This window comes from Pteropus medius, unplaced genomic scaffold, assembly GCF_902729225.1.
Source record: "Pteropus medius unplaced genomic scaffold, Ma_sr-lr_union100, whole genome shotgun sequence".
In the NCBI taxonomy this organism is placed as follows: Eukaryota; Metazoa; Chordata; class Mammalia; order Chiroptera; family Pteropodidae; genus Pteropus; species Pteropus medius.
Window position 1 is genome coordinate 279,234 of NW_024344240.1, and position 20,305 is coordinate 299,538.

General features: G+C 38.6%; 1 long non-coding RNA gene and 3 pseudogenes across 2 annotated transcripts in view; 1 reads left to right on the forward strand and 3 right to left on the reverse strand.

The window, feature by feature from the left end:
* The window catches only part of LOC120607185 (uncharacterized), a 22,962-nt gene continuing 2,657 nt past the window's right edge, over nucleotides 1-20,305 (forward strand). Inside the window, exons 1-3 of one of the 2 annotated variants that reach the window (XR_005654084.1) lie at nucleotides 1-475; nucleotides 1,059-2,179; nucleotides 18,795-18,852. This is a non-coding gene — a long non-coding RNA (uncharacterized LOC120607185). The other variant, XR_005654083.1, reaches the window with a different exon arrangement.
* LOC120607478 (uncharacterized) lies at nucleotides 9,389-9,507 on the reverse strand (annotated as a pseudogene).
* Nucleotides 10,538-11,058, reverse strand: LOC120607183 (60S ribosomal protein L21-like; annotated as a pseudogene).
* On the reverse strand, nucleotides 19,225-19,343 carry LOC120607646 (uncharacterized; annotated as a pseudogene).

Here is a 20,305-nt window from a genome sequence, read left to right on the forward strand (position 1 = left end):
CAAATCCGGGTCTGAAATGGCCCAAGAACGCACACTTCGCATCCCTCCCAACACCGGGTTTGCACCAACGCGGGCGCCGAGCGAAGTGCGCGCAGGCGCCAGGAGTCCGGGCCGGACCCGACCCAGCCGTGGCCCACAATGCTCCGGGCAGCACAGCTTCCGGTCCCTTGACGCCTTTTCTCTAGGGATCGCAGTCCACCGCAGGTATAGATTTAGGGCCAGGACGATCGTTCCTCCTCCCCAGACCCGAAGAGCTGTGCTCCAGGCCCCGCTTAGCTGTCGCGCGCCTACACCGTTAGCTTCGTTTTGTCGCCTCGCATGAGGGGCGGAGCCATGCGGTGTTCCACCAATCAGAGCCTCGCCGTTGGGCGGGTGCGGGGCGCGGCCCAGGCCCCGCGCCCATCACAGCCTGGCGCTCCCAGCGGCGGTCCAGGAACCTCGCTTGGGCACGCTGTGCACGTCGGCCTTCTGGGAGGTTCGTTGGCTCCGGGAGCGAGCGGTTGGTGGCTAGTTTAGCGCCGGCATCCTGGGGAATGTAGCTCACTGGGATACCTGTCGCCCATTAGGTGACGTCTACGGTTTCTGACGGAAAGGGGTAAATAGGTAATGGGGCAGCACCCAGTGTTAAGTTCACTGACAATGTTGGGAGATCCTTTATCTGATATCCTGGGCTCAGAAGTCTCTCCCTGGAAATCTCCTGGATCAGGTTTTCCCGCTGGACTCCATAGCGTCCTGTATTTCCTCCATCTGAACGCTCTCCGCACTGTACAGGAGTTGACTGTCCTTCAGCCAGACTGAGGCGGCAACCGCAAAGTCATTCCTTTGTCCCCGGTTCCCACCACAGACTGGTCTGGATTGTTGAATTAATGAACTAGAATTTAAACTCAGTGTAGTTCCATAATCTGAGTCCTTCTGGTGTTGTTTTAGGCAGAAAATCTAACAGTTTCTGAATGTGTATTTTCTAACAGAGAAAGAATACTTATTCTCTTGTGTCACAACTACATTTTAACTCCCCCTTTCTCACTATGCTTTTTTTTTATTTCTCTTAATTCTCCTAGAAATATGACCCCTTCCGTCTATCGCAGTTGCTGCTTGCTCTAGTGCGGACGACTCCTCTCTCCTGGGATGACTGAAGGGCCTCCTCACTATTCTCTTTGCTTCCTGTCTCTTACCCTTCCTTCTTCACACTGCAATCTTGGTGATCTTTCTAAAATGCAAATGTAGTCATGTCTCTCTCCTTCGTAAAAACCTTCCCTGGGTCCCCAGTTCCCTCAGGATAATGTCCAGATTCCTTAACCTGGAAATCCAAGGCCATTCACAACCAATTTCTAGCTCTCAGATGCAGCCTCACCTCTCACCACTGCCCCTGCCTCCCATCCTCCAAGCATTGAGCACTCTGTCCCCTGACCTCCACATACTGCTTTCCCTATGGACCTTTGGGGTTCCCTCCACACAGATTGCCTGTCCACCTACTCATATTGTCCGGGAGATGATCATATCCTATCAGCCCAAGGAGTTGGCTAGGGAAGCTGCTACTTGCCCGCCCACCACCACCACCTCCCCTCCCCCGCCCTAACCGGTTTCTTGGGACACTGCTGCCAGCTAGTGGCTGCTTGTGAACATTTGGGTCAGGGCTGGTTTTAACCGCAACTTCTCAGGGGTTGAGAGAGAGAAAATTGCTTTGAAGATAACCCTTCACTGGGACTTTTACAACAAATGCATTTGGTAACCCTACCCCTGCACCCCGGAATGACCTTCCTAAATCGGTGTCTGACCCTATCACTCTACTGCTTAATGCTCCCCCACTATCTCATGGTAAAGCCTAAACTCCTTAACTTAGCAGACAAGATCTTTCACTTTCTGGACCTTGGAGACCTTATCTCCCAATACACTCTTTCAGCACCCTAAGATCCAGTCAAGCTCCTAACATCCAATCCTAAAACTTTTTGTTTAAGCTCCTCTCTCCTGGTCTGCCTGTGATCTCTCCATAAGGTTTGATATCAAAAAGACCAAATCAGCTGTCTCTTTCTCTATGAATTGTTTGTTCATTCCTTCAACTGTTACTTAACTGATCGCACACTCTCTGCCAAGCTTTCTCCTAAGCTATGTGGTGTATTGGAAAGAACGTGGTTCCTACGGTCAGAGAGAGCTTATTTCAGATTCCTGCTCTGCTACCTAGGTAAGTCACGTCACCTTTCTGATCTTAAGTTTCTTTGTCTGTTGTGATATTAAGATAAAATAAGATAATGTATGTTTAATACAGGTGTCAACTAGAATCACTCCATATTCCCCCTTCCATCCCTTTCAGAAAGTCTGGTATTCACCCCCAAGATGTGAATTCCCAGGGATCTCTTCCATTCTCAAGATCATCTCTGGCTCTGATGGTCAGAATTTCTTAAACCATCTGGTGCAGGGTTCGCAGCTGTTTTCTGTCATGAAACGCTGATCTTTTCATTAGTTTCACTTGATTCATTTACTAAACACTTATTGGGCACCAGGCATTATTCCAGTGCTGTGGATATAGCAGTAAACAATGATTTGTCTTCATGGAGCTTACATTCTGGTGGGGAAAACCCAATAAGGAATCAACCAATGTATAATAAAGTATCAGGTGGTGATTTGTGTACAGGGAAATAAAGGACAAACTAAAGGATAGAGGACGACGGATTGTGAGGGCCGGGGTAGATGGGTTAGTCTTTGATGAAATAATATGAAGGCATTCCTGAGGGAGTGATATTTGAACACAGACTTGAATGAAGTAAGGGAGCAAATCATAAACATATCTAGGGGAAAGGCTTTTCTAAGCCAAGGAAACAGCAAGTTCCAAGGTGCAAAAGCAGGACTATATTTGCTGTGTTGGAGGACCAGCGAGGAGATCAGGGAAGCTGGACCATTGTAACAGGTAGATGAGGTCAGAGAGGTAGAAGGAAGCTAGACCATGTAGGGCCTCATAGACCATATGAGGACTTTGTTTCATTTCATTTTGTTTTGTTTTGTTTTAATGTAAAAAGAAATTTCATGATTTCAATATTTTATTTGTGTTAATTATAATAAGCAGTTATGCTCAGCATGTTATCCTAGAGTTAATAAGCAAATCCAGCCTCCTATGATATCTTTTACAACTTGGAGGGGATCAACACAATTCCCACATTGCAACATGTATAGTTTTCTATAATAAAAATACAGTTGTAAGGTTACAACTATTCATGGAAGATAATTATGAAAACAAATGTATGACTATTACAGGAATTTTGTTGCCTTTCCTACTAAGGAGTCTTAGAAGTTCAGTTGCTCTCTAAGCTAGAAATAAGTACACTATAAAGAATAAGTATAGATTTAACCTAACCTTTATAAAAACAGGTAAATATCACAACTGTCTTCTTTCTAATCAGAAGGTACAAGACCTCTTGGTGTTTTGCATTTTCAGAAGTGTTTGTACCAATAGGATTTATTCATAATTTCTCATGAAGTACCATTGTGGCCTAGGGATTATTTATTTTTTATTTTTTCTCTTTTCTAATATATACATTCAATGCTATAAATTTCCCTCAAAGCACTGCTTTTGCTACATCCCACAAATTTTAACAAATTGTTTTCATTTAGTTCAGAATATTTAATTTCTCTTGAGATTTCTCTCGACTCATATTACTTAAAAGTTTTTTTGTTTAAAGTTTATTTAATACTTTAATCTCTATATATTGGGATTATCCAGCTATATTTCTGTAATTGATTTCCAGTTTAATTCTATTGTGGTCTGAGGGTAGACATTGTATGATTTCTATTCTACTCTTGAGTGCACTGAGTTGTGCCAGCTAGAGAGAAGGGCTCTTGTAAGTGGAATGAAATAGCTCCTCTTACCTATTTCAGTGCAGTTGTTCTTGGCTTTTAACTTGCCTGAATACTGTGACTTCTCACTTGGTTTCTGGAATTCTCATAAAGGCTTTTTGGAATGTATATTGACATTAAGTCAATGTCTCTGTGGGGCTTCCAGTTTTACTGTCTTGCTAGTATCACCCCTCTCAGGTAGATTAAGTTTTGTAAAGAGTACATGTGGAAGTTGAGGATCTTTACATGGCTCCCCTTTAAGCTAAATATGCTCACACACCCCTTGGAAATCCCCGTAAGTATGCGTACCCAGTGTGAAGACCCCTTTTTTGGTAGGTCCAGATTAATATCCTTCTGACTCCCATTGGAGTTTGGGTTCCTAACTCTGCCCCTGTTATGTTATCAAGGTGCTAGCTTTCTATACTGGGTCTCTTCCATCCCCAGCCTGGGGCATCTGAGTCAAGGCAAGTGTCTGGCAGACTTAAGTGATAAGGGAAAGACAGCTGTCTTGGGCCCACATATAGCAGCAGCAGGGTTTGCATTTGGCCAGGAGGGTAGACTGTTCCCTCTTCACCCTTAGGCCTTTAGCTGAGACACACACACTGAGAAAGGTATGTCCTGTGGCCTGTCTTCTCTCACTAGCCTTTCCATCCAGTAAGGCAGGAGGGAAAAGGAATGAGATGTTTGCTCATACAGCCTCAATGGCTCCTTCTACAGCTCTGCTCCTATTTTCCCACGTGTCCTAAGTAAGCCCTGGCTTCAGAATGACCACAGTCAGCTTCTCAGAATGGGTGCAGTTTATTAAAAACATCCTTCCTCTACACAGCCAAAGCGAAAAGTATGAGCTACTCCACAGAGTCTCAAGCCCAGGCTCCCACACACCCTTCCTATGGAACTGAGCAGTACCCCTTCCATGTCTGCAGACGTGCTGTCTCTAGGACAGTGCTTCATTTCATTGGGTGCCTGGCAGCATGAGTATCTGCTTTGAACCAGTCTGCCCCTATGTCTGTGGTTTGATAGGTATCCGGGTCTATTTGTGGCTAATTTTTTCCCACTGTTAATAGGGTAATGGGTATAACCCTGAGCCAGGACCTGGCCCTATGCTGGGAACCTTCTGACCTACCTATCCCCATACCTCAGGCCTTGGGTATTAGGAACTTGATGAGAGTGCTCAATAAATAGAAACTAAAAACCTTAAACCCAACCACCATTATACATGACAACCCTAACCTCCAGGACTCAACCCATTACTAAGGGCTCTATGGTGGTCCATTCTAACCTAGATCTGAGCCAACATCAAATCACAGTAACCAATATTTTCCATTTGTCTCTTCCGCTAGATTGGTTGCTCTTTGAAGGCCTCTGGAACACTGTCTCCAATAGGGATCAGCCTAACAAAGATGTTATCAATACATGTTTGGTGAATTTGACTTTTCCTCCTTATGCAACATACCTACCATGCACAATACCTTAAAAACACTTCTCCATCTTCATTTTACTTTATTTCTTTACTGAGGTGACAAACCCAGGCACCTGTATTCTGGGTTTCATTCATTTAAACAAGACCCCAAACAGCTCTTATGTTGTCTCTGAAGAAAGGCAAGACAGATATCTCTGCCTTCAAAGTGCAGTAACAGGAAGAATAAAGGATACACAATTAAGGTACAGTGTATTGTGATTCTTGGCCAAAAGGAGGAGTATATGTTAGCAGTCAACATGAATGATATAGTAAGGTACTCCCAAGAACTTGAAGTAAGAAAAGTAAGTTTGCCTACAGTAGTGGACTTCTGTTTTTGCTGCCTGCCATCCAATTACAGTTCTCAAAGACTGTTCTTTCCCTACTGTCAGCTCATATGTTTGTGGTGGAGTTGATTTCACTTTGAACGCTAAGGGTCAGCCTCTGTCCCCAGGCATGGCCAGTTAAAACATCACATTCTTCCAACCACAGTGGTTGGTTCCAGAATAAACCTGTAAGTTAATCAGAGTCAATGAAATGCAATGATTTTGTGGGAACAGTTGGAAGAGAGGCAGTCCTATATTTTAGCTATACTTGAGCCCAGGAAGCTTAAGTCATCTTGCACTACCAACACAGACAGGTAAACAGAAAGAAGCAGGATTGAGTCTCCAGCAACCCTGCCTGCAGCCAGACTTTTCCATTGCATGAGCCAATAAAGTCTCTTTCCTTGAGCTGAAATGGACTGCTTAGCTATAACATCAACCCATAATACATATTAGCTTCCGTTGAGTAAATCACTCAATGGAAGTGATTTGATTTGATTGTTCTACAGTCACTTGACTTTTCAGGAGGTCGGTCTGGCAGAGAAGCCACATGTACACTGGCTGGGAGCACAGGCTTTAGAGCCAGACATGCATGGAGTTGATTGCTGGTTTTTTAAGCTTTCTAAACTTCAGTTTCTTCATCTGTTAAATGCAGCTAATAGTAGCATCCATGGGCATTTTTTTTTCATGTCTGAGGACAGATTTTGTGAGCACAAGAGACTTTATAGCATCTTGGGGTTTAAGTTAATATTAAATTTTTTCATCTACAGACTCAAAACCATGGTTTTATTTGTCTTAAATGTTCAATTTCAAATATACTATTTATAAATCAGAAGAACCTAGTGTGAAGAACCTAGCCACAAATAGACTCAGATACCTTATATTTATATAAAAATAATAATTAGGTTTAAGGGGATCTTTTATTATTGTTCAAGTAACTCAGGTAGAACAACCTAAGTTCTGTTAAACAATTCCATTTTCAAACTTATAAAAATGTAATTCTAGTAAGCATATTAAACTGAATTTGTAAATTTCATATATTCTCTGTTCATTTTAACCCTTCATATGCCTGATCAGTCAACTTTCATCCCTAATGAACAAAGCTTTCTCAGGTACTTAATAAAAAATTTGTTATATGTATAAAACATATAAATCTAGTAGATATAGTTGTTAAATATTCCAGTACTGTTTACAAACTTAACTGAACTTTTTTACACCTCATATGTCTAATCTATCAAATTAGGCTAATGGACCAGATTCTTCAATGTGCCATTTTTTTTTTCAAAATTACACTTGAAGTACCACATGTAAACAACACACACACACACACCACACACACACACACTTATTTAAAACACAAAGTATTAATATGATAGGTTTGATTTATTTATAATTTCTATATTTAATTCTAAGCTTTTTTAGGTTTGAAAAGCCACTTATTCACTGAGAAAGAAGTTCTAGCATCTCCAGGGAGTTTAGATTACTGGGTCAACAATTCACAATCATGATAGAGTTACCATCTAGGGGAGCCACGCTGAGGTGACTGGTTCAACAATTCATGACTATGATATATAGTTACCTTCTCAGGAAGGCTGAAGTTGACATCTTAAACATGTTGAGGCTATTGGGTTGACAGTTTATTAATACAGTAAGGTCATTATCAGTCAGAGATTTGGCACTGGAGAGTAGGACCTGAGTTTTGCAGGCTTCCAGAATGATTATACATGAGCCACATGTGGAAACAGTGAGCCCTTTTTATAGTCACCATAACAACAGGAGACTTCTAGTCCATATCCTTCTCCTGGGTTCAAATTACACCCTTCTGTAATTCATCTGATCAGAGTTTGCAACCTCACCCAGAGTGCAAGAAAGGAAACTTCTATCACAATTTGAGTGGATTCTTGAGCTCTCTTAAGATATTTTAATGCAATTGTTCTCTAAAAACTACTAACGCCTTTCCACCCTTCTTCCAAGAATCTGATGTAATTGGTTTGGGTGCAGCTTGAGCATCAGAATTTTTCAAAGCTCCCCCAATATGCAGTTGAGTTTGAGAACCATTGTTATAGCTTCTTCTCTGGCTCTAAAGACATTAATTTTCTTACTTTTGGTTCTTTTTTTTTTTACCAGATTAAGAAGTATTTCCTATCTTGTGGTTACAAAGACAATCTTCCATATTGTATTCTCTAATAATTTTCTATTAATATTAAGATATTTAATACTCTAGGAATGGACTGTTATAAGATAGAGATCTGATTTAATTTCTCCCTAATAGATAATCAATGGTCCAAACACCATTAATTTAGAAAGCCTGTGTTTTTTTCTTTTTATTTTTTTATTTTAAAATAACTTTAGATTCACAGGTATTTGTGAGATAGTATGGAGGCCTTGTGTAACCTTCATCCAGTTTCCCCCAATAGTTATTGAGTTAGAAAAATCTCAGTTTCCTTCTGTATTTCTCCTTCACTCTCAGACCACCACCACATTCACAACACTTCTGACACCAGATGTGTGTGGAGCTGTCCCCACAACAAACAATCCTCTGCCATACCAGCTGGGTGTCCTACAATTTGACTCAATTCTGACCTGATCTACCTGGAGATAGCACCAAATACCACAGGTTAAGGGCTCAGTCCCACGAGACTACCCGCCTTCAGATTCAATCACAAGCAGTAGGTCCCCAAGTTAGTTAGCTATAACTTCTGTTTGACTTAGCTACAAATCAGAGGTTCCCATGACCACCTCCCCTTGGGATTCAATTATTTGCTAGAGTGGCTCAGAGAACTCAGGGAAACACTTACTTATGTTACCAGTTTATGAAAGGGTATGATAAAGGGTACAGAGGAACAGCCAGGTGAAGAGATGCATAGGGTGAGGTCTGAGAGGGTCTCAAGTGCAGGAGCTTCTATCCTGTGGAGTTGGGGTCCATCACCCTCCTAGTACATGGATATATTCACCTATCTAGAAGTTCCCCAAGCACCATACTATTGGGAATTTATGGAGGCTTCCTCATTTAGTCGTGATCAATTACTAACTCTATTTCTAGCCCCTCTCGCCTCTCTAGAGAGTGGGAGGGGGGGTGCCTGAAAATTCCAAGTTTCTAATCATGGCTCTGTCTTTCTGGTGATCAGTCTCCGTCCAGGAGTTATCCAGGAACCCACCCAGAGTCACCTCATTAGAACAAAAGATACTTGTATCACCTAGGAAATTCCAAGGAATTTAGCACATTGTATCAGGAATCAGGGTCAAAGACTAAATATTAGAACAAAAGATGTCCCTAGTGCCTTTATCATTTAGAAAATTATAAGAGTTTTAGGAGTTTTGCACCAAGCACAGGGGGCAGAGACTAATATATATTTTCTATAATCTCAGTTATATCTTATATAATTATGATACACTATCAAAACCAGGAACATGACATTGGTACAATGTATGTTTATAGTTCTGTTATCACATATGCATATTTGTATAACTATCACCACCATAGTCAAGATACAGAGCTATTCTGTCAGCCCAAAGATCTCATGCTACTGTTAAAAGTCACACCCCTGCCCACTCATCTTTTTATTCTCTTAATAAAAACTTCTAGTTCAAAGACTAGAAGTTTTGAGTTGAAAAAGAAAACAAATAAACCAATAAAAACAGGCAAATATTTGAACAGACACTAAAGATGATATATGGATGCCACATAAGCTCATAAAAGATTTTCAATATCATTAGTCATTGTGGAAATGAAAAAACCACAATGCTACACTGTTGTCAAACATTCAGCAGTTTCTTTTTTTTACCCCTACAGCACCTGGTATTCCTGGGTGGTCTCCCATCCAAGTTCTAACCAGGCCCAACCCTGCTTAGCTTCCAAGATCAGATGAGATCAAGCACGTTCAGGGTGGCATGGCCATAGACCAGTTTGGCAGTTTCTTTAAAAGGTAAACATACACCTATGATCTGATCCAGCCATTCCTAGGTATTTACCGTAGACAAATGAAAGCATGTATCCATACGAAGACTTCTACAGGAATATTCATAGCAGCTTTATTTGTAATAGCCAAAACCTGGAAACAATCAAAATGTCCATCAATAAGTGAATGGATAAACATATAAATATATGGCTGTGCAATGGAATATAACAACAATAAAAATGGGATGGAATATTTATGAATACTACGGCATGCATAAATCTCAAAATAATTATGCTGAGTGAAAGAAAAAACAAAACAAGAGTATACATTGTATGATTCCTCTTCTATAAAATTTCAGAAAATGCAAGCAAGTTTACTATGACCAAAGCTGATTCAGTGGTCACCTGGAACCAAGTAGAGGGTGAAGTTGAGAAGGAGAGATCACAAAAGGCCTGAGGAAATTTGGGGATGATAGATGTGTTCATTATCTTGATTGTGGTGATGGCTTTATAGGTGCATACCTGTGTCAAAACTTATCAAATTGTACACTTAAAATATGTATAGTTTATTGTATGCCAATTATATCTCAATAAAACTGTCCAAAAAAACCACAATCCATTAAAGATTTATTTCTTGCTCATGCTCCATGTGCATCATAAATTAGCTAGTAGGATTTTCTTCATCCTCACTCTGGGACCCAGGGTGATGGAGAAGGCACTATAGGGACAGTGTGATTGCCACTGCAAGGGGAAATGAGAGCAGGAAGCAAAACACACACTGCTTCTTAGAGCTTCCACCCAGAAGTAACAAGGCCACATCCAACTTTTGAGGTTTTATTATGTGTTCATAGCTTCAGGATTATTATGCATTAAATTGTAACTCATCACTACATGGCCCTTTTTAACCCAAGTAATATGTTCCCCGTTATCGCCAGATTTTTCATATTAACATGACTACACACTGGCTTTATTTTGGTAATTGTCTGGAATATCTTTTTTTTTTTTTCTTTTTTTTTCAATTAGAGATCTTTAAAAAAATAAAAACAACTATCATGCCATGAATTTATAGGGAATGGGCTCTAGCAGCTCAGGTTCCTTTCCATTCATTCTCACAAAGTGTGCTTCTCTGAGTAGACCAGGCTGGAGCTTCAGTTGAACCCAGGTACCTTTCTCTTTGGCTTCCTTCTTTTTTTGATCATTTTCCTTCATACATTTCAGGAAGCTGTCTCAGCTCTTAGAGTGCTTAACATGCTCAATACGTACATTAATTCTCTTGGCAGGAATCTTGCCCCTACTTTGTTTACAACAATGCCAACTGCATACTGGGTAACATTGTAAACTCTTCCAGTTTTGCCATGGTAACATTTGTGGGGCATTCCTTTTTGAACAGTGTCCATTCCCTTGATGTCTACAATATCACTTTTCTTGTAGATTCACATGTATGTGGCCAAAAGAACAGCTCCATGTTTTCTAAAAGGCCTAGAGAACATATAGCAGGTGCCTCTCCTCTTTCCCTTTGTGTTGGTCATTTTGATGAATTACTGGAAGATGGTGGTTCTGGCCAAGAGGAAGGTGCCTTTACATTTCATTGATTTGTTCATTCATTCATTCATTCATTCATTCATTCAATTATTGTAGTAAAAACACTTAACATGAGACTTACTCTCAACAAATTTTAAGTGTACAAACAGTATTGTTATAGGCACAATATTGTCTCTAGAACTCGTCGTGCATGACCAAAACTTTATACACATCAAACAACACCTCCCCATTTCCCTTGCACCTGGCAACCACCATTCTACTCTCTGCTTCTTTGAGCTTGACTATTTTAGATAAGTGGGATCATACAGTATTTATCCTATTGTGACTGGCTCACTTCACAACATAATGTCCTCAATTTTGTTGCACGTGGCAGGATTTCCTTCTTTTTAAAGACTGATTAATATTCTATTGTATGTGTATACCACATTTTCTTTATTCTACACTAATGGATATTTAGTAGTTTATACATCTTGGCTATTGTGAATAATGCTGCAGTGAACATGGAAGTGTAGATATCTCTTTGAGATCCTATTTTCAAATCTTTTAAATATATACCCAGAAATGGGATTGCTGGATCATATGGTAGTTCAATTTTTAATTTTTTGAGGAATATCCATACTATTTTCCATAATAGCTGCACCATTTTGTATTTCCACTAACAGTGTAGAAGGATTTCAATCTCTTCACATCCTCACCAATACTTACTTTCTTTTTAAATAGTGGCGGTTCCAACAGCTCTTAGGTAACAACTAATTGTGCACTTCCCTGATGATTGGAGATGTTGAGCATCTTTTCATATGCCTGTTGGCCATTTGTAGGTCTTCTTTGGAAAAATGTCTATTTACATTCTTATCTATTCTTTAATAGAGTTTTTGGAGTTTTATTTTGCAACAGAGTAGTAGGAGTTCCTTATATATTTTGGATATTAACCCCTTATCAGATATAGGGCTTGCTCTATTTTCTCCCATTCTGTAGGTTACCTTTTCATTTTGTTGGTAGTTTCCTTTACTGTTTGGAACTTTTCAGTTTAATGTAGTCCCATTTGTCTATTTTTGCTTTTGTCATCTGTGATTTTGGTGTTATATCTAAGAAATTACCAAGACTGATGTCAAGAAGATTTTCCCGTATGTTTTATTCTAGGACTTTCACAGTTTCAGGTGTTATGTTTAAGTCTTTAAGCCATTTTGAGTTGAATTTTGTGTATGGTGTAAGATAAGACCAATTTAATTCTTTTGCATGTGATACCCAATTTTCCCAACACCATTCGTTCAGGAAACTGTTCTTCCCCATTGTATATTCTTGGCTGTCTTGTCAAAGATTAACTGACTGTTTATGTGTGAGTTTATTTCTAGACTCTCTATTCTGTGTCATTGTTCTCTATGTCTTTCTTTATACCAACACCATACTATTTTGATTACTATAGTTTTGTTATTATAGTTTAAAATCAGAATATGTAATGCCTCCAGCTTTGTTCTCAAAATTGCTTTGGCTTTTGGGGATCTTTTGTGGTTCAGTGTGAATTTTAGGATTTTTTCTTCTATTTCTGTAAAAAACGCTAGGATTTTGATGGGGATAGTATTGAATCTGTGTATCACTTTGGGTAGTATATACGTCTTAACAATATTGTCTTCTAATCCATGAACATGTAATATTTATTCATTTGTGTCTACTTTAACTTCTTTCCAGAATGTTTTGTTGTTTTTAGTGTACGAGTCTTTCGCCTCCTTATTCCTATTTCATCCTTTTTGATGCTATTGTAAATGGGATTGTTTTCTTAATTTCCTTTTCAGTTAGTTCAGTGTTAGTGCATAGAAATGCAACTGATTTTTGTATGTTGATTTTCTATTCTACAACTTTACTGAATTTTATTAATTCTAACAGTTATTTGTGGATTCTTCGTGGTTTTATATATATAAGATCAGGTTATTTGTAAACAGATAATTTTATTTCTCCCTGTTGAATCTGAATGCCTTTATCTATCTGTCTATGTACCTCTCTCATTTCTCTGGCTAGGACTTCAAGTACTATTAAAATAAAAATGTTGAAAGTGGGCATTCTTGCTATGTTCCTAAAATTGGAGGAAAAGCTTTCAGTTTTTCACCATTAAGTATAATAGTCCGTGTGGGCTTTTCATATATGGCCTTTATTATGTTAGAGTAGATTTTTTCTATACCTAGTTTGTTGAGTGTTTTTATCATGCTAAGATGTTGAATTTTGTCAAATGCTTATTCTGCATCAATTGAGATGCTAATGCGAGTTTTGTCCTTCATCTGTTAGTGATTTATTACATTTATTGATTTTCATATGTTGAACCATCACGTACCCTGGAATAAATCCCACATGGTATGTTGTATGATACTTTTAACATGCTGTTGAATTTGTTTGCTAGTATCTTGTTAAGGATATTTGCATCATATTCTGTAGTTTTCTTTTCTTGTGGTGTCTGTCTGACTTTGGTATCAGGTTAATGCTGGCTCCACAAAAAGAGTTTGGACATGTTCCTCCTCCTTCGATTTTTTTGGGAAGAATTTGAGAAGAATTTGGGTTAATTCTTCCTTAAATATTTGGTAGAATTCTCCCATGAAGCCATCTGGTTTTGTACTTTTTTCCGTTGGGAGCATTTGGGTTACTAATTCAATCTTAGTAGTTATTGGTCTGTTCAGATTTTCTATTTCTTCATGATTCAGTCTTGGTAAGTTGTATCTCCAAGAATTTATCCATTTCTTCCAGGTTATCCAACTTGTTGGCATGTAATTGTTCATGGTAGTTTCTTAAGATCCTTCTTATTTCTATGGCATCATGCAATGTCTCCTCTTTAACTTCTGATTTTTGTTGAGTCGTTTCTTCTTTTCTTTCTTAGTTTAGCTAAGGGTCTGCCAATTTGATCTTTTCAAAAAATATTTTTTCTATAGTTGTTTTTCTAATCTCTATTTCATTTTCTTCTCTAATCTTTATTGTTTCCTTCCTTCTGATAACTTTGGGTTTAGTTTACTCTTCTTTTCCTAGTTCTTTGAGGCATAAAGTTAGGTTTGAGATTTTTTTAATGTAGCTATAAACTTCCCTCTTAGTACTGATTTTCTGTATCTCATAAATTTTGGTATATAGTGTTTCATTTTCATTGTCTCAAAATATTTTTTGATTTCCCTTGTGATTTCTTCCTTGATTCATTGATTGTTCACGAATGTTTTGGTTTTTTTCCACATATTTGTGAATTTTCTAATTTTCCTTCTGTTACTGATTTCTAGTTTCATTCCATTGTAATCAGAAAAGAAACTTGGTATGATTTAAATTTTCTTAAATTTTTGTTAAGAATTGTTTTGTAGCCTAAGTTGATCTATCCCGGGGGATTTTCCATGTGTACTTGAGAAGAATATGTATTCTGCTGATGTTTGGGAAATGTTCTCTATATTTTTTAGGTCCAATTGATTTACTGTATTTTTCAGGTCCTGTTTCCTTATTGATCTTCTGTCTGGTTATTCATTATCGAAAGTGGGATGTTGAAATATCCTACTACTATTGTGTTACTGTCCATTTTTCTCTACACTTCTGATAATATTTGATTTATATATTACAGTGCTCTAATGTTAAGTGCATATATGTTTATAACTGTTGTATCTTCCTGGTGGATTGAGCCTTTTATTATATAATGTCCTTCTTTGTCTCATGTCAGTTTTTGACTTAAAATCTATTTAGTCTGATAAATATGGCCACTTCTACTCTCTTTTGGTTACTATTTGTATAGAATCTTTATCCTTCTTTTCACTTTCAATTTATGTGTGTCTTTACATATAAGGCAAATCTCTTGTAGACAGCGTATAGTTGGGTATAGGCTTTTTTTTTTTTTTAATCTGTTCAACCATTTCAAAGTCTTTTGATTGAAGAGTTTATCCATTTATATTTAAAGTAATTACTAAAAGGAAAGGACTTACTATTGTCATCTTTTTCATTGTTTTATGTCTGTCCTGTAGCCACTCTGTCCTCTTTTCCTCTCTTTGCTTTCCTTGTGCGTTGATTTTTTGTATTGGCATGCTTTGATTCTTTTCTCATTTTCTTTTCTGTATCTTCTATAGGTATTTTTTCTTTGTGAATACTGTAGGGCTTACGCAAAACATCTTATAGTTACAATAATCTGTTTTAAGCCAATGATAACTTTAAAAATCCAACTCTTTTGCATCTTCCACCCCACTTCATGTTACTGATGTCACAAATTACATCTTTATATAAACTGTATCCATTAACATAGTTTCATAGTTATAATTATTTTTATGCTTTTGTCTTTTAAATTCTATACTAAAATTAAAAGTGCTTTTGGCAACATTACAGTATTACAGTACAGTCACATGTCACATTACAATGTTTTGATTAACAATGATTGTATATACGATTGTGGAACAATAAGATGATAATGGAGCTATCACCTAAGTGATGTCATAGCCGTCATGACATCATAGCACAAAGCATTACTAATGTGTTTGTGGTAATGCTAGTGTAAACAAACTTGCACTGCCAGTTTTATGAAATTATAGTACATGCAATATGTACCATACAGAATACTTGATAATATAATAAATAACTGTGTTTCTGGCTTATGTATTACTATACTTTTAAATCATTAGAGTGTACTCTCCATACTTATTTTAAAGTTTGCTGTAAAACAGTATGCCATGTTATGTTGGCAGCAGCCTCATACATCTCATATTTACTGAGTCTCTTGATGACATCATTTTCCTCTGTGCTTGATTTAATCTGATGTTGTTATGTACAGTATGTGCATGTACAGTATGTACATGCTATACAGGCTTGTAACCTAGGAGCAATAGGCTCTATCAGGTAGCCTAGGTGTATAATAGGCTGTACCATCTTGTTTTGTGTATTTCATGATGTTTGCACAATGAAATCACCTAATGATGCATTTCTCCTGAACATCCCTATTGTTAAGCAGTGCATTACTGTATTCTCCATTTGTCTATATTTTTATCTTTACCAGCAAGTTGTATATTTTTATATGCTTTCATGTTTCTGTCTAGCATCCTTTTGTTTCAACTTGAGTACTGCCTTTAGTATTTCTTGTAAAGCAGGCCTATCGGTGATGAACTTCCTCAGCTTTTGCTTATCTGTGAAAGTCTTTATTTCTCCTTCATTTTGAAAGATATTTTTTCCAGATATAGTATTATTCATTGGCAGATTTTTTTTCTTTTCAGCCCTTTGAATATATCAACCCACTCACTTCTGGCCTATAAGGTGTCTGCTGAGAATACAGTGATAACCTTATGAGACTTCCCTTGTATATAGCAAGTTGCTTCTCTCTTACTGCTTTGAAGTTTCTGTCTTTGATTTTTGACAGTTTGATTATAATATGTCTTGATGTGGGCCGCTTCGTAGTCATCATACTTAAAAGTTCTTTGAGTGTCTTGAATTTGGATGTCCATTTCCTTCCTCAGTTTTGGGAGTTTTTTGGCCATTATTTCTTCAAATGAGCTCTCTGCCCCTTTCCTGCTTTTTCTTCTTCTGGAACTCCCATAATGCATAGACAGGCATACCTTGTTTTATTGTATTTTGCCTCATTAAACTTCATAGTTGTTGCATTTTTTTTTACAAATTGAAGGCAAGATGCTCCACCAGCAAAAAGATTATGATTTTCTTTATTGTGATACTCATTTTATTGCACTGGTCTGGAACCAAACCCATAATATCTCTGATGTATGCCTTTATTGGTCAGCTTTATGGTATTCCATAAGTCCCTTAGGCTTTGTTCATTTTTCTTTATTCTTTTTTGTTTTTGTTCCTCTGAATCAATAATTTCAAATGACCTGTGTTTGAATTAGCTAATTCTTTCTTCTGTTTGATCAAGTATGCTGTTGAACCCTTCTGATGAATTTCACAATTCAGTTATTGTGTTCTTCAGCTCTAGGATTTGTTTGATTCTTTTTAAGTTTCTTTTTGTTGATATCCTCATTTTGTTCATGCATCATTTTCCTGTTTTTTTGTTTTTTGTTTTTTAATAGACTGGTTTCAGGCAGGGGAAGACCTTTAATAATCAGCCTGGCTAGAGATTCTGGGGACCTCAGAAAACTTTTTTGGTGGATGTGACTTCTCTGTGCTTGTGAGGCTAATTTCCCAATTAGAGAGGTTGCTAAGGTTGCCGCATTTTTTCAGATTTTTTTCTTATCTCTTGCTCCCTCCAGTGTCTGTTTGTGGTACTACAGATTTTCTGGTGCTACAGCCCCAAGCCATCCCACTCAGCCACATCCAAAAGTATGTTGTGCTCAGTGGCATCCAGAGTATTTTGGCTCCCTATCAGTACCCCAGATCAGGCAAGACAGAAACCAGTCCCTCCGGCAGCCCTCTGAAAAGCCATAACGTTGGATGCATGTTCCATTCTTCTTCCCACTGCTCCCACCACCACCCTGAGAACAACCTGAGCTGAGCCATGCTAGCTTGCAGGTTTGTGGAGTTCTCGTTAAGGTACTTTGGTCCATATATTGTTGTTAAGTCGGTGTTTCTGTTGGAGAGTGAAGGCTTGGACTTTTTATTCCGCCATCTTATTGAGGTCACTGCCTCATCTCTTTCTCGTAATGTGATATTTCATTTATCTAAAACATCATCAATAATTGAACCACCCCAATTCTAGATATGCTAAAATGTGGGGGGAAATGGCCAATGGCAATAGTAAGATACCATATACAGTAAGATGTGCCACTGTCTTATCATGGCAGAAACTCACCTCTAAGTATTAGTTAGGGTCAAAGGTTAGGGTGCTTTGAAAAAGAGACCCAACTACGTAGTGGCTTGGAGTACAAAAAAAGTGTATTTCTCTCTCACTAACAGTTGTGAAGTGAGCATCTAGGTGAGGGGGGGTAGTGCTGCTACATGCTAAATTCAAGAACCTAGTTCCTTTTATCCTGTTGCTCTGCCATCCACTAGGATACAGTATCTGGGACACACTTATACTAAAAATTATTTATTGTTTATCTGAAATTCAAATTTAACTGAGTATGCTGTGCTTTATTTGGCAAGTCTTACAGTAGGTTATTGTATAGCCTGCAACCATCAAAGCTGAGTTCCTGCAGGTTACAACTGGGGAAAAGGGGAAACAAAATGAGGTGAAGGCATGCCTGCTTTCCTGATATCTAGGCCCAAAAATGTCACCTACCATTTCCGCTCATTTTCCATTGGCAAGAACTTAAATCATATGATTGTACCTAATTGCAAAGGATACTAGGAAATATTGGTTAAATACCTTCCCCCCACACCCCCAAAAAATGGGTGAACATATTGTGGAGGAAAACCAGTAGTCTCCATCATAAGGACCTCCTGGGAGGATCTTCTACATCCTTTATTTCTTCTTTTCATATCTTTCTATTTTTGCTGTACATTTTAGGGGCTTTTCTTGATTTTCTCTATCAAGTCGTCTCTTGAATATCTTTTAGCTATCATTGTGTCTGATTTCCAAAAGCTATTTCTTATTTCCAATTGTTCCTTTCCATTAGCAACCTTTCTTGTTTTATAAACGTGATGTCTTCCCAGATCTTTCTGAGGATATAATTAGAATTTTTAAAGATTCTACTGTGCCATTACAACTTTCTGTTGTCTGGAGTCACTTAATCTGTTTATCTTGCCCCTCTCTTATGCTTCTGGCTATCTACATAATTCTGGTGCTCCTGATTGTCTGTTTACGAAATAAGAGACCAAGTTGATTAATTTCAGTAATTGAGTTTGTTTCCTCTGTTGCTGTATCTTTTTCCCTCAGAAGCCACCCTCTTGAACAGGAAGAATGAATAAGGTTTACTGACAGGCTTGACTATAGGGTAAGTTGGTGGGCGATAGTTGGGGGGCATAGAGGGAGGGTTTGTAAATGTCAGAATGACAAGTTTTATTCTGGGATGTCAACACCACACTAAACACATTAGATTTTTCCTGAAGATTTATTGGATTTCTATAGAATGAGCCTTCTGGGTTTTTGCTGTGTGTGTGTCTGGAGGTAGTGTGTGTGTGTGTGTGTGTGTGTGTGTGTGTGTGTGTGTGTGTGTGTGTGTGTGTGTGTAAAAGTCTGGAAGTAAGTGCTAGTCTCCATTCTGGAGATAAGAGTACTGGGAAGGGCAGTGACTGGCACAAGCTTGCATAGACAGACTTCATGAACTCCTAGTTTTAGATGCACTTTTTTTTTTTTTTTTTTTTAAAGCCTACAGCACCCAGTATTCCTAGGTGGTCTCTCATCCAAGTACTAACCAGGCACAACCCTGCTTAGCTTCCGAGATCAGATGAGATTGAGTGTGTTCAGGGTGGCATGGCCGTAGACTAGGTCCACTTTTTATGTCTGCCCTTAGTAGTTTCTAATTTTGAACTCGCAGACTCTCTGGGATTTTGCCAGGAAGACTGGCTCGCATTTCCATTGCCAGCATCTAAGCTATGGCTTCCTTCATTCTTCTGAGCCATCAATGTATGTCATCTGCTTCTAGAAATTTGTTGAAGTCTCTGCACCTGCCACCCGTCTTCCCTGCCATGCTCTTTGCTATGTTTATACTCCTTTTCTGTTGTTTTAGTGGGGTCTCAGAAGGAAAGAGAGTCAATCGCTTGTGTTCAGACTACTGTCTTGAAACTTTAATGTTTACATGCTTTGCAAATCTCCAAGAGTTTTTTTTTTTTATTTTTGCAACTGCTTTATGGGGTGGGTGTATGCTGTTAAATGGTGAGGGCTTTGTTCTGCTGAGCTCCTAGATGTGTCTGTGTATGCAAACTGGCATCAGGGGCTGAGGAAAGCTAAACAACTTTTTATAATACAGTAAAACAACCTAGAGTTCTCAGGGCATTCTGGGAGAGAGCAGGTGAAGGCAGAAATAGGAGGAGAGAGGAGAGTAAGGTCGTAACATGTAACCCCTCCCCAAGATTCCCAATTTCTCAAAAGGATTCTAAACTTACAAAATGCTTGGTGTGACAGAATTTCTCAAGAAAGCCAGTAAAGGTGCTTAGTTTTGTGATAGGGCTAATGGGGACAAAACAGAGGCTTGAACCTCGGGCAAGAGACCATAAAAGCATAAGACCTGGGAACCTATAGAAATTGTGTGGAGGATCTGGACTCTCCTATTCTGTGTAATTGGCCGTGAGGCAATCATACAGAGATCTCTGTGGGTCAGAAGAGCCCCAGCTGGTACCTGCTTACTTGACCCCCTTTAGTTCACCCTCCACACTAACCTGAATGTTCTTCCTAAAGGGTGAATGTGATCATGACATTCCCCTGCTTTAAATTCTCTATTGTACAGT